At 39.3% G+C, this 22,871-nt stretch overlaps 1 long non-coding RNA gene across 1 annotated transcript in view; it reads right to left on the reverse strand.

The window, feature by feature from the left end:
* LOC115412720 (uncharacterized) overlaps positions 1-22,871 on the reverse strand; it is a 55,777-nt gene that overhangs the window by 28,126 nt on the left and 4,780 nt on the right. The window contains exon 2 of the long non-coding RNA XR_003934377.1: positions 7-12. This is a non-coding gene — a long non-coding RNA (uncharacterized LOC115412720). The remainder of the gene's footprint in view (positions 1-6; positions 13-22,871) is intronic.

Genomic DNA, 22,871 nt, shown 5'->3' on the forward strand with positions numbered 1-22,871 from the left:
TGGAACTTTGTCCTTCACATTTCATGGACAGACTCCATTACTGGTTTCGTTGCAGAAAGACCAGTGTACGTGCACACTCAGCTGGTCCAGGATATTCAAAAGTTCTGCTGTTTCTGCTGTTTCTGACGACAACAAACACTAAATATATTAGATTCACAAATTACAAACACAACAAACTGCTTTACAGTGCAGACTATTTAATACATTACATTTCAATACAGTAAAAAAAAAAATGTCTTAGCAAATTAAATGATGGGCTTTTTATAACAAAACAATTTAATTAAACTAACTGCTGCAGAACAGCTGTAGTGAAAACTGTTGTTTTTTTTTTGTTTGTTTGTTTTAAATCTTCACTAATCTAGTCTACACGCCCCATACTAGGGTGTTGTGGTCTTACAACTGCCCCCTGGGCCACCAATAAACAATAATGACCATGATACCAAAAATGTCTGAACATCCTAAATTCAAATGTTACATATATAGAGATGACATAAAAGGAGAGCACGACATGATGTAGTCAGTCTAAGTCAGCTTTCTGTTCCTTTGACCACATGTGCATCACATACAGAAAAGTCCAACTACAAAACTCTGAGGCCCCGCCCTGCAAAATGAACAGAGTAGAAAAAAAAAAAAAAAAAAAGAATAGTACCCAGGTCATAAAACCCTTTAGAAACAAGTGGTTCCAGGCGCAACAAGCCCCGCCCCTCATGTATTGTAGCTTATGTTGGCATCGATCCAGCTGATGTCATCATGTCTATGTGTGTGTGCTGATGTCATCATGTCTATGTGTGTGTGCTGATGTCATCATGTCTGTGTGTGTGTGCTGATGTCATCATGTCTATGTGTGTGTGCTGATGTCATCATGTCTGTGTGTGTGTGCTGATGTCATCATGTCTATGTGTGTGTGCTGATGTCATCATGTCTGTGTGTGTGCTGATGTCATCATAGACATAGGTTAGGTTTAGTTTAGGTTAGGGTTGTAAATGTGCCATTATTCTATGTAGGTATTTTAAAGCTAAATTTTAGACGTATATTTTACTTTACTTTTTAAATTAGCCTGAGATTTTAGTCAATTTTAATGTATTCATTTACTTATTAGTTATTTATTCTATATTGCTCTGGCTAATCTGTGCTTGTGCTGGGACAATGAAAGATCCCCTCACTGTGGCTATATTAGTAGAAATGAGTGTAGCCACAAAAAGCCACAGCCAGTCTGGGTCCAGTCTGGGTCCAGTCTGGGTCCAGTCTGGGTCCAGTCCGGTCCAGTCTGGGTCCAGTCTGGGTCCAGTCTGGGTCCAGTCCGGTCCAGTCTGGGTCCAGTGTGGGTCCCTGCAGCGGGACGCGTAGCGGACCGTGGCGATGAGCATAGCTCCCCCGGAAAATTTTGGGAAAAATGAAGTCTTTTTCCTGCATTCTGGTGCATTTTGAGCTTAAACATATGTTCAATTTGGCTTCAGTTTCATACAAAAAAATCATAAAAAATTAACTTAAGTCAACATTTTCATCTAAACTATTTTTATTTCTAATCTAATGTATAACAAAACAATAAATGATAGACTTATAAATACAATTATCCTGACCACTGATGTTCATGAGATTCAATATAAAATAAATTTACCAGTGAAACCTCTGAGTATGATCCCATACATTAGGGATGCACCCATACCACTTTTTTCCAGACTGAGTATAAGTACTTATTTTTCAGTACTTGCTGATACCGAGTACCGATCCTAGTTGTTAATAATCCCATTCCAGTTGTTAGTTCCTTTTGTAAATGTGCTTTATTGTCGTTGTCATTAGTCTGACTGGAACAAAGTGCTGCTACTGACATTTAATGTGTTGGAATGAGCGTTTGTCAGTTAATCCACCAGGGGGCGGAGCTCTGAATTAACCATACTGGACAAATACCACGAAGGAGAACAACGTTTTTTGAGGAGAAGAAGAAGAAAGACGGTAATACCAAACCTGTAGACGACAGAGGGAACACTACTGTGATACTAATGTTGCAGCGTTTTCTCTGTAAGGTTTAAAAGTTTAGCTTCAGCAGGAAGAGAAAAGACAAATGAGTGAGAGGTTTGGTTTTCACTTCTGCTGGTGGTGGTCTGCACCGCTCCGTACGCCTCTGTGTGAATTCATAAAAAATCGGAAACGTTCAGGTGAGTTGGATCGCTGTCGGCAGCGCTCTTCAGTAGTGGAGACCACATTTGTTATTTTCCTTGGTTGTCACTCGGACATTTTCGATCACAGATGTAAGTTGGTTGATTTTACCAAAAAATACCTTCGCCACTGTGGCTACACGGGTTGAAAACAACTTCACCAACCAGGAAAATGCATCGCCAATGGAGATGTGGCGATAGGCTAGCACAAGCCTAGCTAATACGGGTCCTCAGTAACTAATTTCATTCTTTCTCTGTGATGGAATGATAAATAAACTCCTTTGAATCCTTTGAATACGCTGTGTTTCCACTGGCTCAACTCAACTCGGCCTTTTTGCATTTCCACACGTAAAAGAACCTGGTACCCGATACTAGTTTTTTAGTACTTGCTCCGCCGAGGTTCCAAAACAGGTGAGGAAATACTAACATGTGACGTGTAAACACTGCAGACCTCTGATTGGTCAGAGAGCTGTCTCTGCGTCTTTTAAAAAAACAGATTCTTACGTGCACAGTAAATATATTCGTAGGTTCATCTGTGGTGACCGCCTGTAAAACAACACCACGGACAGTCGGGGAGGTTCAGACATTTCTGTCCTTGGTGGACGATGAAAACATTCAGCGTGAGTTTGACGGGACGACAGGCAACAAACGAGTTTATCAGCAACTCTCAGAGCAGACGACACAGAACATACACACGTGCGGTGTCGCTATGACGTCCAGGTACTGTAAGTGGGTAGTGTCCTGTAATGGAAACAGTCGGGAATAGAACCTGGTACCAGAGTCCAGTCAAGTTGAGCCTAGTGGAAATGCACCAATAGACAAACTTCACCCATTATAAGTAAAGTAGCTCGTTGAGCCGTGTGGATCCACAGGTTCCAGACGTGGTCGTTTTTAGACTGGTGTGTATTCGTACATGCTGTACCACATTTGTCCAGCAGTCACCGCCAAAGTGTTGTGAGTAGAACAATGTGACTGCACAGATCAGGGCTCTCCAACTCATGTTCTTTCAGGTTCCACATTCAGCCCAATTTGATCTCCAGCAGACCAAACCAGTGAAATAATAACAGAATAACCTATAAATAATGAAAACTCCAAATTTTTTATATGCAAAAAATGACATTAAATTATGAACGCATTTACATTTTACAAACTATCCAAACAAAAAAGATGTGAATAACCTGAAAAAAATGAAATTTCTCAAGAAAAATAAGAAGAAATAATAAGAAAAAAGTGATCAATATTCTGCCTCAACTTATGATTTCTCCATATGTGTTACAGATCAGATCTACCAAGACACAAAATAGGCAGAATATTGTGAAAATTACACTTATTTTCTTTAGACATTTCAGGTTGTTCATATTTGTTCAGGTTATTCACATTTTATTGTTAAAGGAGATCAGAGTTTAATGTTGTTTGCAGTAAACCAAAGAAAAAAAAATGGTGTTGCCATTATTTAAAGGCATGATGTCATATAATTTTTTTCACATTAAACCAAGAAGAACATTTGGAGTCAGTATTTCTAGGTTATTCTGCTGTTATTTCAGTTTGATGCCCTTGGCTGTTAATATCTTCTGCACTTTGTAAATTCATCTGGTGGGCCAGTTTTGGCCCCCGGGCCGCATGTTTGACACCTGTGGTACAGACGGTTGTATTCCAAAATGACTATCTCCCAGAATATTGGTCCTATCAACTTGCCATTTTCACTTCTGTCTTCTTCGGTAGATCCGGCCCATAGTGGGTCACTGACGGTGGGTCACTGGTGTGTGAGTGAAGTGGGTGAAGAAACGCTGATGCACAGATAGTGGGTGGATCAGACTGAACTGTCAGTTTAATACAGGACAGCTGTGGTGGTTGGTTGTGTTTAATACTCATCTGTTCCTGTGCTGTGAACGTCCTGCAGCTCTGACAGGCCTTCACTGTTCCATGTTCAGTCCTGTCCTCTGTTTCCTTCTTTCTAATTCGGTCCTCTCATTTTAAGCTATCCTTCTATGCTTTTCCGTTTCCCTGACACACTTTTCCTTAACACTGTCTACACTTTTTTTTTAAATAATTTTTTTCCTTTTTTGTTCAGTTCCTGAAGCATCTGCAGAAGAGGCTGCTAAGTCAGCGAGAATACAGCGAGTGTGCTTAAGCAGATATAGAAAAGGCAGCGAGGAGGAGCTGGAGAAAGCCCTTGTGTTGGGTGTCTGCCGCTGGCATGTGCTTAGCGTCTTAGGCTGGGCTTTAACGGAGGGAGGAAATGGGGCAGGTTTGAAAAAGAGGAGCTTAAAATCCCATTAGTCTGTGCCGGGCTCTCCACCTCTGCATATGTACACACTCATTCATTAATTGGGAAAAATTGCAAACAACTGCCCCGAGGAAAGTTTTTCAAAATGTTACCACGTACTAATGTTATGATATGAAGGACAACATTTCAGTAGAAATTCTACATGTATTTACTGCAGCTGCACATTCACCCCGAAACACACAACAACAAAATTATAAACAATATTTATTATAACTAAATATGAAAATACGTGTTTACTGGCTAATTTAAAAACTGCAGAATTTGTGGACTGTAGACGACATAATATGTTGACTCCAAGGTTCTAATAGTTTTGGATTTTTTTCTTCGCCAAGGAGGTTATTTTTGCTGCTGTTGGTTTGTTTGTTTGTCTGTCCGTGTTCAAAATAAGTTGAAAAGTTATGGATGGATTTTCAGGAAATTTTCAGGAAATGTTGATACTGGCACAAGGAACAAATGATTAAATTTTGGTGGTAATCGGGGGGGGGGCACAGTGGGGCCCCACTGATCGGCCTTGGCAGACGTCTGCGGGGGGGGTCTGCGCTGTCTGAGTGCTGTTCTAGTTTTTAATTGAAATAATTGCCTATATTGGAAAAAAATCATGATGCAACAGTTTTTTCAGATGCATTTTTTAAATTTTTTATAGAATGTCCTTTGTGGTGGACAGTTTTTTTTTTTTTTTTTATACATCTGTGAAACTTGTGTCTACAAACGTGGGCAGAAAACCCATAGCTGGGTCTGAGGAGGTTAAACCCAATTATCTACAAGGAGCACACTAAATATTCCACGTCACCTAGAATTCAGCTCTCCTGTCATGCAGCGTACTACTGCGCCTCCATTTCCCATCATGCAGCGTTGTGCTTCCGTCATTGTAAGGCAACTGTATTCCAAAATGACCAACATCTTTGAAAATACTGGTCCTATCAACTTGCTGAAATATTTAATGTGGAGACGGGACTATTCCTCAGTCGGAGGAACCAAACGGGCCTATTTGCCTTGGCAGAGGTCTGTGCTCTCCAAGTGCTTCTCTAGTTCATTCTAGTTTAGTTTTATTTAGTTTTGACTTTTTTTTTTTTCTCTAATTCAGTTCATTTTAATTTGTTTTTAGAGCAGGTTTACTAGGTTTTATTAGTTTTCTCTTCTTTTTTTTTTAAATGCTTAGTTGTAGTTCAGTTGTAGTTCAGTTGTAGTTCAGTTGTAGTTCAGTTGTAGTTCAGTGGTCTCTTTTCTCTTCTTCTCTGTGCTCCTATTCAAATCAATCCCAGACAGGACTCTGCTGCTTTAGTCTCCATGTTTCCAGGTAGAGTGGGGACCAGAAGACGACTGGAAACCACAGTGAACACAAGTGAAGGAGCAAAAAGTGTCGGATGGAGACAGCACAGAAAACTGAGAGAGACAAAGAAATCGCTTTCCTATCAATCCGACATTGACAAAGACGAAAACGAAGGGAATTTTATCCATAATTTTTATCTGTTTTAGTTAGTTTTGTAAACACAATACAATTTCAGTTAGTTATGTTTTTTTCTTTTAATTATAGTTTTTATTTATTTCAGTTAATGAAAGTGTTTTTACAATTGTTGTTTTCATCATTTCATTAGTTTTCGTTGACGATAATAACCTTGGTTGACAGGAACTATGACTTCACCCGTTGGTTTTTGAACTGCTGTATTTTATTATGTTTTATATTACTGTATATAATTTGCCTTCACCATGTTGGTCTTTTTTTAGCTGAAAGTGACCATATTTGAACTAAAGGGTGGAGCTTAAGGAGCACAGGTGCTCAGAACCATCTCCAAGGGTCAGGGATTAGTTTACGCTCAATGCTAGCTGTCACGACTGAACAAAGAATGCAAATGCACGACTACAAATAAAAACCTTCAATGTAACAGTCCATATTATCAAAAAGTACAAAGAAGAGAATCACTCAATGAGGCTAAAGGTCTAAAAAAAACAAAAGACACAGACAACAAACAAACAAAAACACAAAATTTCTCCCAATGGAGGTAAAAAAACAGAAAAATAAAATGGGGTCAAAAAAACTTAAAGTCACTCTGAGAAGAAAAAACAGTTCACTTAGTTTAAGAAACCATGAATTTTCAACATGGCACACACACACACCTGCACACACACACACACACACATACACACACACACACACCTGCTCATACACACACATACACACACACCTGCACATACACACACATACACACACCTTCTCCATCCTCTGCTTTCCTCTCCTCTTCCTGTTCATTCATCACCAGTTGCTCTTTCATTCATGAGTTCAGGTTCCAGATCAGGTCCAGCTCAGGTTCCAGATCCGGTCCAGATCCCTGTCCAAGATGGACGACCAAGTCATTGAACCAAACCAGGTCCAATCCAAGCATCAGTCCACTGTTCTGCTGTAGAAGGACCCTGGACTCCTGCTCAGTCTGTGAATCCATGGATCCTCTGCTCCAGAACTAATGTCTGTGACGTGTGGACAGATTTACCACAGCAGAGTCCTGTTGGTGAAGTCATACTCATGATGGAGAAAAAACAATCGTACAGTTGGATTTCCTGTTTGTAACTGTTGGTGTAAAAACGTATTCATTCGTCTTCTGATAAAATACACACAAAACATTTAATGTACGACTGAACTCATTCAACAGTTGACACAGATTTGTTTTTTGTACAAATACAGACTAATATGCACACACTCCTATCGTATGCACATGAATATTTGGACAGTAACCTCACCCCAAACACGACTGTTTATTATGACATTTCAAACCCAAAGGGTCAGTGTCAGCAGAGCATGTGCATGGTTTTAGACAAATGTATACATCATACTATGTTAATAAAAGATTGATTGATTGATTTAGTGGTAAAATGTGCGACATGAAAACATGAAGAAAATAATTATGGATTTTTTGTTTGTTTGTTAGCAACTGTAGTGTAAAATCAAATCTTCCCCACAGATAGGCCTAGGCCCTGGGACCAACCCAGTCCATTTTGGTCCCAGTAGGCCAAAGTTCAAGGTCACAGCAAGGTCACAACATCTACAGTTTTCCATCTGTCATCATTGAGACATTTTACAAAATTCATCCAAAATTCAAAATGACTCCAATTCTCCTCCAGTTGGATCCACCTGTAGCTTAGAACAATCTCTTGTATGTGGAACTAAATTGTCCACATCCACTGTGGAATGTGGACTCTGTGGACATTTACACTGAACATTGAAAATCCCATTTCCCACACATTTAAAATTAGAACTCAACTAATATTGATGTGAATTGAATCTAATTGGACAGACACATGACTGGGACCAGATTCAACTGTTTCTGCTGTATGGAACAACCTGGAAACTGTTGGATTTAAACAGAAAGAGTGGATCCACACATGCACACTGTTCAGGTGAAGGAGGAGGTTTGTGTTCTGAACACTAGTTAATTTTTTTATTTTTTTTAACAACCATATTCATTTCAGTCATGTGATTTGTCTGTATGTTATGAAACCATTTCAATTCTACAGAAAAAAGTGAAACTACAAATTAATTATTATTCAGATGAATGAAGGTTGCATCATGTGACTATTACCAGAACCACTGATGGTTCTGGTAATTTCATCTTAATTTAAAACATACTGATAAACCACTCACATGTGCTGAGCTTGTGTTGCTATGTGACCAACAAAAGAAATGGAAGTGACAGTCACAGAGGAAACCCTTCAGATTTTTGACATGTTTCAGAGCTGCTTTTGAGCCCAGCTTCAGTCTGTTTCCCTGCAGGCAAATCCAAAGTGGAAGCAGATTATTTATGCAGCATGGTGTGATCTGTGCACACGGAGATTTGATGGAATGTGATCCACTGGATAATTCATCTGTCTGCATGAGGCAGCCGTATGACATCATGATTACCCCCACCCCCCCAGCTTTTTCACTGAAGCCCAACATACGACTGCTGTGCAGAAGCAGAACCAGCAGAACAGTTTAGAACCGGACCAAACACAAACACATGGACGAAGACAGAAACAGGAAGGGAAAGAAAAGCTTCAGCCTAAGTGTGAGTTAATTACCCGTGCCTCTGCAGACAAAGGGTAGAAGTATTTAAGAAAGACGTTCAGATGTAGGAGGCTCTTAACTTTTCCCTGTCGTTGGGATTAAGTGGGTAAATACTCTGAACATCAAAGACTTCGACTGTCAAATTCATCTGAAGGAAAAGCAGGATCTGTCTGCACTGAAGGTAGACACGGAAATATACTGAAACAGGCATGGAATTACACACACACACACACACACACACACACACACACACACACACACACACACATTAAATATATAAGCCTCATTTGCAGACAGTTTTAAAAATCCAATACAAAAGAAATCTATGATTCATGAATCCTTGTTATTCGATACATTTCCCTCTTTTTTGAATGTGTTTGAATGTGTTCAAGTAAATGACACATATACAGTTTTTAATCACATATTTACTTTAATTGCATTCAGATTCTTCAAAATGTATGAATTAGGGCTGTCAACATTAACACAGATTAATCCATTAACCCAGATTAATTAACCCACTGTGTCCACCGGTGTTACATGCAGAACCTGAACATTTAAACACCTATAAATTGCGTCCATTTTTGTCAAACGCTCTGCCTTGCATAATTACTTCAATTCCCAAAATGCACCTGTGAGAGAATAAAGAGACATTTAAAAAAACTGGCTCCCTGTGAGTTTCAGGATGAATTTTCAAGTGTTTCTATTGGTTTTTAAAACTCTTAATGGTCTTAGCCCTATTTCTTTATCTGATTTGCTTTTAACATATGAGCCCTCTGGGACCCTCAGGTCCTCAGGTCCTAATCTCTTAACTGTTCCCAGAGTCCACTCCAAAACTCATGGTTTTGGCCTCATTCAGCTTTTCTGGCCCCAAACTATGGAACAGTCTACCTGAGGACCTGAGGTCCACTGTGAGTGTTCACACTTTAAAAGGAAACTCAAAACGGAGCTTTTTAGTTTAGCTTTTAATTAAACTTTTACTGTAAACTTTACTTTGTTGCTTTTATCTTTAGTTGCAACTGCAGGACAGTGGGGGGTCTGATGTGAAGCACTGTGTGCTACATGTACCATGTATGAAAAGTGCTATACAAGTAAAGTTTGACTGATTGATTGATTAAAATAATAGTAGTGTGTAATTTTCGTGTCCTTTTGACCATGTTGCATGTGGATTTTTGTATAAAAAAAATTATACAAGAATGTGTTTTATCTGAAAAATAGTTTCTCTTTTATCTCAGTAAATATTTCTTTTTAAAACAGACCCAGAGTTCTTCCAAACCTGCTTCAGAACATTCGTCTCCATCCAGTTTGAATGTTTAACCTCTCTGTCCTGTTTTTAGGACCCGTTTCACAGAAACACCCACATAAATAATCAGTCCCTCCAGAAAAATCCAGGCAAAAATCTTTGATATTCAGTGGAATATGCAGGTTGTATGTGATTTTATGCAGCGAAATTGCATGAATTTCCAAAAAATGTGTTAAGTTAATATTCAGAGTTTTGCAGTGTACAGCCCTTTGGTTCTGTCCGTGTGATCCACTGGTGTGACCTGCCCATGGTCAGAGCAGGTCAGAACTTCAGTGGGGTGGGGGGGGGGTGGGGGGTCAGGGGCAGGTCTGCCTCAGTACAGATCAAATCCAAACCTGAACAGAATCAGCCTGAGTGTTTTTGAACCACACTGTCTAGTACAAGTGTCTCCTCGGACTACAGTGACATACGTTCATCCACTACAGTACAGGCGTCAAACATGCGGACTGGGGCCTGAATCCGGCCCACCAAAGGGTCCAGTCCGGCCCTGGGAATGAATCTGTGAAATGCAAAAATTACACTGAAGATATGAACAATCCTTTTAGTTCAGGTTCCACATTCAGACCAATTCAATCTCAAATGGGTTAAATCAGTAAAATACTACCATAAAAATCTATAAATACTCATAACTCCAAATGTTTTTCTTTGTAAATGTAAATATTTTCATATATTTACACTAAAACAAAGTATAATTTCACAAAAAGTGTGAACAACCTGAAATGTCTTAAGAGAAGTAAGTACAATTTTAACAATATTCCACCTGATACTAAATGTTTTGTGTGTTTGTAGATCCACTGTGATCTGTACGTTACAATGAACGTGTGGAAATGATAAACTGAAGCAGAATAGTGTTAAAAATACACTTATTGTTTCAGTTTGTTCATGTTATTCACATGTTTTGAAAGGGTAGTTTGTAGATTTTCCTGCTAAAATGTGCTCACAGCTCTTTGTGTCTGTGTTCATATTAAATCAGTCTCAGTGAATCCAAAGGAACTTTGTGTTGGTAAATGACAGTTGTTCAAATGGACAGGATTTCAGTTCTGTTCAACATGTTGATGCTCATATGAACTATGTTTTCAGCTCCAAAATGAACCATTTCAGCACAATTAATGCTATATTTTCATGTCACAAATGGACAAGTTCTATATGAACTGAACTGAGCTGAAAAACAAATCTTCTCTTCTTTTGGATTCCCCAGTTTTTCTTCCCAGATTCTCTCCTCCATATCACATGTTTTATTTGTACAGGTTCAATCTGGAGTATGGTGCTGATCCATCCTGCTTCTGTTCCACCAATACATACATGAAGAATGGCACACAGCACTGTTTACATCAACACTTTTACAATAAGAAGCATTTTTATACAGAAAGAACAATTCTAGATTGTTCTTTCCTCTTTAGTCTGATGCTAAACTATCCAATAAATAATAGTGCTCCTAGTTTTTGCACAGGGATCATTAGTGTAAACGCTGACATGGCTGCAGAGCATCAGTATGATGGGATCCACAACAACCATGTCACATCATTTAGTGTTTTTGTGTCAGCTGGGATTGTTTTACATCCACAACACTAAGAGGTCAGATCTGTCTTTGCAGAAGCACAACTTCAATATATATTTCACAACAACCTTTCATATAGTAATAAGGTCAGAGCTAACCTAATGTCTGCTTTTGAAGAAAAATGGATGAATGGGATCCAGACTAAACCAAAGCTGCGGACATACATTCAACTAAAAAACACAAAGAAAACAGAATTTTATGTCAGCGCAAATTTGACCAGGAACCACAGGTCCCTAATTGCTCAGTTGTGTACAGGAATCCTTCCCTTGGCCTTAGAGACTGGGAGATTCACCCGAACCGCAGAAGAAAACAGACTCTGTGGACTGTGTGATTTGGGGGAAGTGGAAAATGAATCCCATTTTCTTTTGTATTGTCCTCTATATGATGAGCTGAGAGCCCCTTTGTTTGATGACATGTTTACCCGAAATCCTGATCTGTTCTGGAGCACTGATGATGACAAGATGACATGGTTGTTTAGTTCTAATGTATATAAATTAGCATTATTTGTTTGTAAAGCCTGGGAAAAAGCGGTAGATCTGTTTGTTTAAATAGGTCAGTATTTTGTTTTGTCCATATCTATTGTGCCTATTGTCTGGTGTTTGATTTTTGGTGTGTATTTTGGTGTCTTATAAGCCATGGAAGGGCTGGGCATGTTTTTTATGCAAGACACGAGAATAAAAACATTCATTCATTCATAGACTAACATTTATGAAGAAAAGCAGAATTATCAATAGGAAGTCTATAAGTTTATTCCTAATAAAGTACTGGGACTGACCAGAGCATCATGGGTAATGTCACGTCCGTCCACCAGCAAAAGTTTTCACATCCACGTGCTATTCCAAATCCAGTATTTATGAAAATAGAGCTTCCACTGTCAAAGAATATCAGTAGTCTGTGCACTAATGGATTAGCATTATTTACACACACTTCTATGACTTTAGGACAACTGTTTTTTTTGACAAAATGGACACTCATTTGACCCCCTGAGGATATTTTAGCCATTTCATAATGTAAATTTACTTTTTTCGCTCTAAAACATAGAGGAAAGTTTGGAGTTGACATTATTTATATATTATCATGTCATTATTTGACTGCTTCGGTCCACTGCAGATCAAATTTAGCTGAATGTGGAACTGAACTAAAATGAGTTTGACAGTCCTGAACTACGTTGTAAAATGCCACATAAATCCAGAAGTGCATGTGTTTATGGCAGCGTTGCATTAGTCCTGTGTGTCAACCTTAGATCTGCATTTGAACTGTCCATAGATTTTCACTGACAAAGACATAAAATGATGTCAGCTGCTGTTACTTGGTCACAGACATATTCCTACAGGAGTGTATATTGGTCAATTAATAACAAAGTGCAACGTGGCAATTTCTGACATTTGTTTGTTCGAAAACACAGAAGGTCAACAGTTTGTGGATTCATTAGAAAAATATTAGAACAATCTGAACTACAACATAAAACAAAGTCACATGAGTTTGGAAAAGATGGTCAATTATTTATCAGTCAGTGTCATTAATGGTGGAAGGTCAAGCTTTTGGGAGTCCTTTACTTATATTAACCCTTAAAGACCCAACAAACACTGGAAACCACAATCATCTACCAGTATAAACTGTTTCATAACTTCTGATCCACTAATTCTATTAATACATGTCAATAATTGGTGTAAAATACAGTTCTTCATCTTTTCATGGTCGTCAGATATGACCAGATTTGGACGTTCAGAGGCTCCATAGTTACCATGGAAACACCGTCATGTTCTCATACATGGATTCACCAGTAAAATCCTTGGAGTTGGATCAATGACAGTGGATGGAAATGAATAAAAATGAATTAAAAAAAAACAACATAAAAATAATAAATAATGTGTAAAAAAAAAAAAAAAGCAAAGAAATTACTAAAATAAAGTTAAAAAAAAAGAAGAAAATAAGCAACAAAATGATCAAAAAAAGCCAAAGTAATTAATAAAAAGAACAAAAATTAATAACTCAACAAAATAATAAGTAACTAACAAAATAAGCCACAAACTGAACAAAACTGAAGAAAAAAGAATAAAATAGGAAATAAAATGTCATCTTCTCCAACATGGATTCACCAGTCAAACCCATGGAGTTGGATCAATGACAGTGGATGGACACACTGGGTTTATGATTATATATATTAAATAATAAATGAAATTAACCAAAAATTTACTAAAATAAGTCACATGACAAAATATGCAAAAAAAGATTGAAATTATGTTAAAAAAAAAAAGAATAAAATAAGCAAGAAAAGAGATAACGTGATCAATAAAATGAACTAAATGAATAACAAATGGACAAAAATAAAATAGAAAATAGAAATAGTAATAGAAAAATTTACAAAATAATAAATAAAAAAGGAAACAATACCCAAAACAGCAACTAAAATGAAGAGAAAAGAATAAAATAAGCAATAAAATGAATAAAACAGTGATAAAATACTACATAACAAAAACAAAATCAGCCACAAAATGGATGAAATGGAAGAAAAACTAATAAACCCATGCAGTTGGATCAGTGCCAGTGGATGGACACACTGGGTTTATGATCAGTTCATGACAGATTTTGTCACATTTTCTTAATTTTTCTCTGTCTTTGATTTAATAACCCTCAACTTTAATCTGAGCTTTTATGAACATCTACACGATCACACAATCAAATTTGGGAAAATACCAGATTTTTATTGAAGAAACACAAAATACAAAGGATTATATTATAATAAATGGTGATAAATTGCTTAAGAAAGGTTTAATAGAGAGAAAAATTCATTTGGGAACTGACAGAAAAGTAACACTGGGTCTTCAGGGTTAAGTTTTTATACACACACAATAATAATGGTCTAAAAATGAGGTTAAATTCCATATTTTGTACCTTTTTTTGTTTTTTTTGTGAGAGCCTGTCTGTACAATGAAAAACCTGATATGAATTGATCACAAATATATTAGAGGACTTTCATGGACAAACATGCATGAAACTGAGCTGAAGCAGATGTCCACAGATCAGAGAAGTCACATGAGATGGAATAAGCTGAGTTAGTTCGACGTCATTAAATATCTGTTCCTTTGGGAACAATCAGCCTCCATTTGCAGAACGTCATGAGAAACAGACCAAAAGCAGGTATTAGACCCTGTCAGAAAAGTGACTGGTCAACAGTTTACAACTGGTAATTTATCAGATTTATTAAAGCTGGCACTTTTCAGCTGCAGGAAAACTGTAGTGGTAAGGGGAAAACACAGATGTGCAATTTCCATGCACATGGGGGGGGGGGGGGGGGGGGGCACGACTCATGATGCATGGAACTAATTTGGCTGAGTGTATAAGTGTAGATGAACAAAGGAGACAGAGGACAGAATACTGGACTACTGGACACAGACATACTGTATGCAGGGCTGGGTTTAGACCTGGAGGGGCCTGAAGATATAGAACCCCCCCCCCTTAAATGACTCTAGCTAGTCTCAGACAGTTTTCAAATATATACGACTGTTAAGTATATGGAAAAATGTAAAATATATTGCCTTTTAACTTTTATTGATAAAATTTGATAGATAGATAGATAGATAGATAGATAGATAGATAGATAGATAGATAGATAGATAGATAGATAGATAGATAGATAGATAGATAGATAGATAGATAGATAGATAGATAGATAGATACATACTTCATTAATCCCGAGGGAAATTCAAGTATATAATAATAATATAATCATAAAGATCATGTTGTAACATCACAAAAATTATATTTCAGACAGTGGCGGCTGCTTGTCTGTCAGACAGGGGAAGCTCATTGTCGGCTTACATAAAAAAATAAATTGTCAAGTTATTTAAACATAAATTCATCCCTCCGTTCCTTTTTAAGAAAGTGACCTTATCGTACCAACTAAACAAGAAAACACTGAAACAAGAAAATGTTGAAATTCTGTTAAATGTAAACCAGTTAGTCCAGTGGTTGTGTTTTCTTCCAGGTCAGTAAATGAACAGTTCATTTGGTTTCTGTGATTTCACAGCAGAATGTGTGACGGTATTAAACTGAACTGTGTCAGTGAAGGAGCAGATCTGAAAACAGCTGTCAATCAAACAGGATTCAGCCTTTGGACTCATCCTCCAATCAGCATGCAGATGCTCAGCGTCCGGCCCGGCCAAGCTCCGCCCACAGCTCCATTCACCCCCAGAGACACCGGGTGTCCGGGGGCGGGACAACATGGTGTCATTTATCCAATGATCGTCCAGTTTAGAGTCAGTTCAGACCAGTTCCACTCAGTCCCATTGAAGTGCATGGACGCTGAGCGTCTACGACAAATGCACTGAGCAGAGATGGAATGAACAAACACAGACACGGGAATGGAGGAGAAGTGAACAACATCCAGTCCACTGATCTGGGATCAGACTGATTCTGAACCAACTGGTCTGAGAGATGAACGTGTTCCAACACATTTGGAGTCAATAAAATGAAAACAACTGAACAGATTTGAGCATTTAATGGGAGTCATTTTAGGGTCAGCTGAGCTTCCACTGCAGTCTGAGAGAAATCGCTACTGATTTCAGAATCTTCAAAGTTACGACTTTAAACATTTTATTTCTTGATTTCACGAAAGCATAATCGTTGATTATGTCATCAAAAGATATCTGACACAATTTATCCCTTTCTATGCACATGATGTGAAGAACAGACTATTTGTTTAGACATAGTTGCTCTCAGTTCATTTTTGATTCTCTCTAGCTGTGAGAAGCTGTGAGAATGATCTTCCTCCTGAACAGTTTGTTGCCATCAGACACAGAAACAGTCATAACTAGAAAAGTACCTGGAGAGTGAAGCTCAGCCCCCCCACCCCCACCCCCCATCACCACCAAAATGTAATCATTTCTTCCTTGTGCCAGTATCAACATTTCCTGAACATGTCATGAAAATCCATCCATAACTTTGTGAGTTATCCTGCTAACAGACAGACGGACTAACCCTGATGAAAACAGAACCTCTGCCGTTCTCTGGTGGAGGTAATAAGAAAACAGTCCATGTGGACCATTTTAGGCCCAGGGCTTAAAGGGTTCACCCCCTGAGGAGCTGGGCTTCAGTAGAGCTGGAAGGTCCTAACTACTGAAACTGGAGAACAGATGAGGGGCTCTGAGTGGATACCACAACTCAACCAGTTTCCCCAGTTGTACAGTACACTTCCAGGACTCCAGAAGTTGTTCCAGTTTGGGTTGGTCCACACACTGCCTCTCTCTCACACACACACACACACACACACACACACACACACACACACACACACACACACACACAGAATCCTCCTGTGAGTGAAACCCATTAAATACAACTATGGCATTTTTCCATTAGGCCAAAAACAGGTTGATTTCTCTGCTAAAGTTATATCAGACTGTTGGCTTCAAAACGACAGTTCAGAAACCAACATGTGACCTGACGGGTCTGCCTGTTCCATACACACCAAGACCACAGACCTGGACCACACTGGGTCTCAGTCTCACTGTTTACCAGACCTGGAACGGTCCACATACTGAACCGAACCGTTTCAGTTCACACCGGTTCGGTTCAGTCCACAGCTGTAAACAAACAACATAGTATGTGGAGAAAAAGAAAAAGGAACGAAAGACGTCAGTCAGAGTGGAACTTTAAATCTGCACAAGTTCCACACGGACATATTTATGGAGCGCACACTGACCCGAAGACAACCACCAGGAAAGAGACGGTGATGAGACGAACTGTGTTTACCGTCTATGAACTACGGTAGATCTAAAACACTTAGACACACACACACACATGCACGCACACACACACAAATACATTAAGTGTCCTAAACAGTTTGTTATCTGTCCTAAAATAAATAATTAGGTTAATTTTGATGTCTGTGCTGCTCTTAAGTTTGTTAAAAGACAATACGAGTTTGCCCTCTTTTTTTGTTATTATTTTTCTGCAGAATGTGAACTGACAGAACTGGGATTAGATTTGTGTTTGTTCAAAACTACCTTTCAGGGAAAAGTGCAATACTAATGTTCAAAACACATTTAGTAATATTTTATGTATTTTATTTTCTATTTAATTTATAGCAGCAGAATTACATTATTCCTGTTTTTCTAGATTCTGTTGTCTCCAATAATTGGGTGAAATTTTTCAAAAAAACATATAAATGCATTATAGACATTTTGAGAGGTTTTCTTTCTTCCCGTACTGAACCGAAAAAAAAACCGAACTATGGCTTTGAAAACCGAAAACGTACCGAACCGAAAATTTTGTGTACAGTTGCAGGCCTAGTATTTACCATCATGATTTGGTCTTAGTTCAGGTGTGACAGCATCCCTAGTATATGTTCATGTACTGAATCATAGTAGAACAAGGGATTAACACCAAATAGTACTTAACTGTCCAACCCCTGAGCCCTGGTTCCAGGTACAGGTTCACATATGAACCCTTTAACCCCTGAGCCCTGGTTCCAGGTACAGGTTCACATATGAACCCTTTAACCCCTGAGCTCTGGTTCCAGGTACAGGTTCACATATGAACCCTTTAACCCCTGAGCTCTGGTTCCAGGTACAGGTTCACATATGAACCCTTTAACCCCTGAGCCCTGGTTCCAGGTACAGGTTCACATATGAACCCTTTAACCCCTGAGCTCTGGTTCCAGGTACAGGTTCACATATGAACCCTTTAACCCCTGAGCCCTGGTTCCAGGTACAGGTTCACATATGAACCCTTTAACCCCTGAGCCCTGGTTCCAGGTACAGGTTCACATATGAACCCTTTAACCCCTGAGCCCTGGTTCCAGGTACAGGTTCACATATGAACCCTTTAACCCCCTGAGCCCTGGTTCCAGGTACAGGTTCACATATGAACCCTTTAACCCCTGAGCCCTGGTTCCAGGTACAGGTTCACATATGAACCCTTTAACCCCTGAGCCCTGGTTCCAGGTACAGGTTCACATATGAACCCTTTAACCCCTGAGCCCTGGTTCCAGGTACAGGTTCACATATGAACCCTTTAACCCCTGAGCCCTGGTTCCAGGTACAGGTTCACATATGAACCCTTTAACCCCTGAGCCCTGGTTCCAGGTACAGGTTCACATATGAACCCTTTAACCCCTGAGCCCTGGTTCCAGGTACAGGTTCACATTTTAAAGTATTCACTAAAACCTATAAACAGTCTCAAAAATCACGTCTCCTCAGTGGGATAATCCTCCATCCTGTTTGTGGTGTTTTGGGAGTAAAGTTAACTCTGTGCTGTTCAGTGTCAGTCCCAGTGTTTACACTCGTGTGTTTACCCAACCTGCCTCTAAACTTCTGACACGTTGTTCTGTCGCTGCAGTTCTGACAAAAACACCTTTGAAGCAATAATTCTCCAAAACACAGCAGTCAGGAACGCTGATGCAAACTCTTCAATAAACACAGTGTGACTAATCCCTTCATGAAAATGACAAGGCCCGGTCGTCTTCCACACTGAGCGGCCGTCCTCAGAAAGACTTCAAAGCAGAGCATTTGTGTCGAGCCCGACCACAGCGTTACGGCTGCAGTACTGAGCGGCACACAGGGTTAACTGAACTGACCAGCGTCTGTGAAAAGCCTGCACCGGACCAGCTAAGCTCCTGTGGTTGGCCTTTGTGTGCAGCAGTGAGCGCTGAAGTGCTCTGTGGCTGCGCTCTGTGTTTGAAGAAATAAGCATTTCCTCTGCCGTCCTGCCTGCTTACTCTAGCACTGTGTGGTTGTTGTTGTGTGTCCCCGATAACGTCCACAGTCCTGACGTGTGCATCCATGCTCACCGGGGCATTAGCCACGGCTTTGCAGAGTACGCACGAGTACTGTACGATATGGAGGGCAAGGTTATTATCGTTAACCAAAACTAATGAAATGACCAAAACTAGAACTGAATAAACATTTTCGTTAACTGAAATAAATAAAAACTATAATTAAAAGAAAAAAAAAAAACAATAACTAACTGAAAGTGTATTGTGTGTTTATGTGACCGGACTATTCCCTCTGCGTCATGTTGTTGTTGGACGTGCATAAACCCAAGACACGGTGGTTCATGCAGAGGCAGTCTCCACTTCTTTACCCTGGATAACAGGATTGTAAAACTGGTAGCTGGGATGCTAAATCGTGTCCTGTACCCAGATCTATAATGACGAAAAGATCATATTAACACCGTACAGGACGGACGACAAAACCAACAAGTTCAAAATCAAAGTAAATACAACTTAATAAACATGGATGACATAAATAATAAGAAATATTAGCAAATAAATGTACAAATACAGGGGATGTGACGATATGGACCCTGACCTATCACCAGAGACAATATGAAAAAGGGGAGGGGCTACGGGCACACAGGGAATTTATATATGAACACTACAAAAAATGAGTGTACTGTTACAGGCCTAGTTTTTACCATCGAACACTTACAGATGATGCTTTGACAAACACCAAAATAAAAGAAACTCAGGACAGTAGAGCTGCCATCTACTGTGGTGAGAATGTTTTTAATCACTTCCTGTCTGTTCTTCTTCTACTATTCTAAACACACTGAACTGACAATGGCCACTAGAGGGCGTATTTTGATAAGCGCTGAACAACATTATCTACAGTGAACACAACAAACGGAGAGTACGGTTTTGCGAACTCTGCCAGTTCAGTCTTGGTCAGACCGGTTCCTGTTAACTCCAGTCTGTCTGTCACTGAACAGCTGGTCCTGGTGACCTTTGACCCTGTCTCTGCTGTTTTTCTGTCATCAGCTCAATAACGTATTTCCCTGAAATCACCACAGTGTCACTGGATTTGATTCCAGGACATTTGTACTAGTATTTATGTGTCATTTATACATTTAATATATTTTTCTGAACTGTTGTATGTTTTCCGTTGAATCCCACATCATGATAAAACAGACGTACTTCTGTCTCTTCTGCCTCTCACTCGTATTCTAACATTAAATCACATCATCTCGTTCCGTTCATCTAGTCAAAAACATTTCTGAGTTCAGTTTTCACAGAAGCCGCCGTAGCATTCCAGAGTAGCACCAAGTGCATTATGGGATATTTACAGCCCAGTCTGCACAGGCCACCAACCAGTGCATCCTTGGTTTCAGCTAACAGACAAAAACACCTGTGTACTCCAATGGGTTCAGGGTTTATGCGAACTTTCAGCTGGAACAGAACTTGACTGACGACGTTTCACAAGAACATGAGAACAGAAGAACAGACAAGAACGCATATTTAAAAAAACGGCCTTTAGGTTTGAGCAGCTCAGGTCAAATGTTCTGTGAAGGAACACATGATTGTGGTTTTCATTTTTGATTTTAAAAGTGTATGGTTTCATCAGCTCCAGTAAAGTGTTGTTTGAACAGACAGCTGAGTTTCATTTGGGATTTAGAAAGTGGGTCTGAACACAATAAAACTGTGAAAGAACGCTCTTCAGCAGGTTCTGCAGTTCTCAGTGTTTTAGTGGTAGAAGTGGACTGACTGATGTTTATTCTAATGTTTAAGCAAAATAAGTACTAATAATAATAATAATAATAATAATAATAATAATAATAATAATAATAATAATAAATGATAATAATAATAATACATTTTATTTGGTGGAGGGTTTTCAAGTGTGAGCACACTCTGTTTAACTTTACAGTCCACTGAAAAGACGACAAGTCCCAGTATAAAACAGGAACATTTACAACCAGAACAGTTGTAATTTTCAGTTTATGTTAATAATTTAAATCACAGGTTTCAAACATGACACCGGGGGCCTAATCCGGCCCACCAACGGGTCCAGTCCCACCCCTTTGGATGAATTTGTGAAATGCAAAAATTACACTGAAGAAATTAACAATCCTTTTAGTTCAGGTTTCATATTCAGACCAATTCAGTCCCATAATAATCTATAAATACTCACAACCCCAAATTTTTCTCTTTGTAAATGTAAATATTTTCATGTATTTACACTAAAACAAAGTATAATTTCGCAAAAAATCTGAATAACCTGAACAATTATGAACAACCTGAAATGTCTTCAGAGAAGTGCAATTTTAATCATATTCCACCTGTTACTAAATATGTTGTGTATCTGTAGATCCACTGTGATCTGTACGTTATAATGAACATGTGGAAATGATAAACTAAAGCAGAACAGTGTTAGAATTACAATTTTTTTTCAGTTCGTTCATGTTATTCACATTGTTTGAAAGGATAGTTTGTAGATGGAAACCTTTTCATAATGAAATTTTATTTTTTTCACTCTAAAACATAGAGAAAAGTTTGGAGTTGACATGATTTCTATATTATTCTGTTATTATTTTACTGCTTCGGCCCACTACAGATCAAATTTAGCTGAATGTGGAACTGAACTAACATGAGTTTGACAGAACTGATCTAAATGGACCAAAAAGAGACAATAGAGAAAACTGTCAATGTCAGTGGGACTGATTTATAACCAGTGATTTATTTTAGACAAACGACCATACATGCTCTCACCTCCACAGTCTGTGCCCCCCCCCCCAGCCCAGTGTCAGCAGGAGTTTTTCCCAGTATGCATCACTGCTCTCCTCCTGGTAGGTTTCAGTTATCTGTTAGTGAATTGGTTCGATCGGTTGGAGAAGCGTTCATGACAAAGTGTTTTGGTCATCAGAGCTGGACGGGTTCACAGCTCATTTCATCACACACACGTTGGACCACAGGGGAAACATGTCCACACAGCGCTATGGAAACGTCTGCCGCTTTGTGCAGCCGCCTGGCGGCAGCAGCTGAAACAGACACGACGTGGAAACGGCAGGAGCTCCCTTCCCTTTATGCACATTCCTCCAGCCGTTTCCGTGTTTCAGCCGTTTCTGCATTATTGTTTGTTTTGTCCATATAATATCATATGGATGCACTGCTGCTGCTGCTGCCAGGCGGCTGCATGAGCCTCCGTTTCCCACAATGCACGTCACGACAAAGTTCCTCAAATGCCCAGTTCCCTCCAGCTCCATCTGTAAACACATGGTTTGTTTGTGGTGGATGGAACTAAGAAACTGTTCAGCATGAGGAAGAGATTGAGCTGAGGAATGACAGACAGACGAACAGACCAATGAAACTGAGGATAGGACTGAGGATGGACAGATCTGAGGAAACACTGCTGATGGAAGTCTGCCACACCTTTAAACGTCAAAGTCAAAGTCATGTCAAAGTCTAAACACCCAATTTTTGACTGTAACTCCCTCATTTTTGCAGAAAATCCACTAGTCTCAGGTTATAAAGTGTGAAAATCTGGACCACAGTTCTGTTTCAGAGGCCTCCGTCAAACGCACCGCTTTGTCTGTTCCATCTGGAGCTCTGTCCGTTCGGTCCAGGACGTTTGGGCTCAGTTCCCTTTGGATTTGTCAGAGGTGTCAGTGAGGAGCCCACCCCTGGAAACACCTGGAGCCCCTGGAAACACCTGGAGCCCCTGGAAACACCTGTAGACCCCTGGAAACACCTGTAGACCCCTGGAACCCCCTGGAAACCCTGGAAACCCCTGGAACCCCCTGGAAACCCCTGAAAC

Source organism: Sphaeramia orbicularis, chromosome 21 (genome assembly GCF_902148855.1).
Source record: "Sphaeramia orbicularis chromosome 21, fSphaOr1.1, whole genome shotgun sequence".
Lineage (NCBI taxonomy): Eukaryota > Metazoa > Chordata > Actinopteri > Kurtiformes > Apogonidae > Sphaeramia > Sphaeramia orbicularis.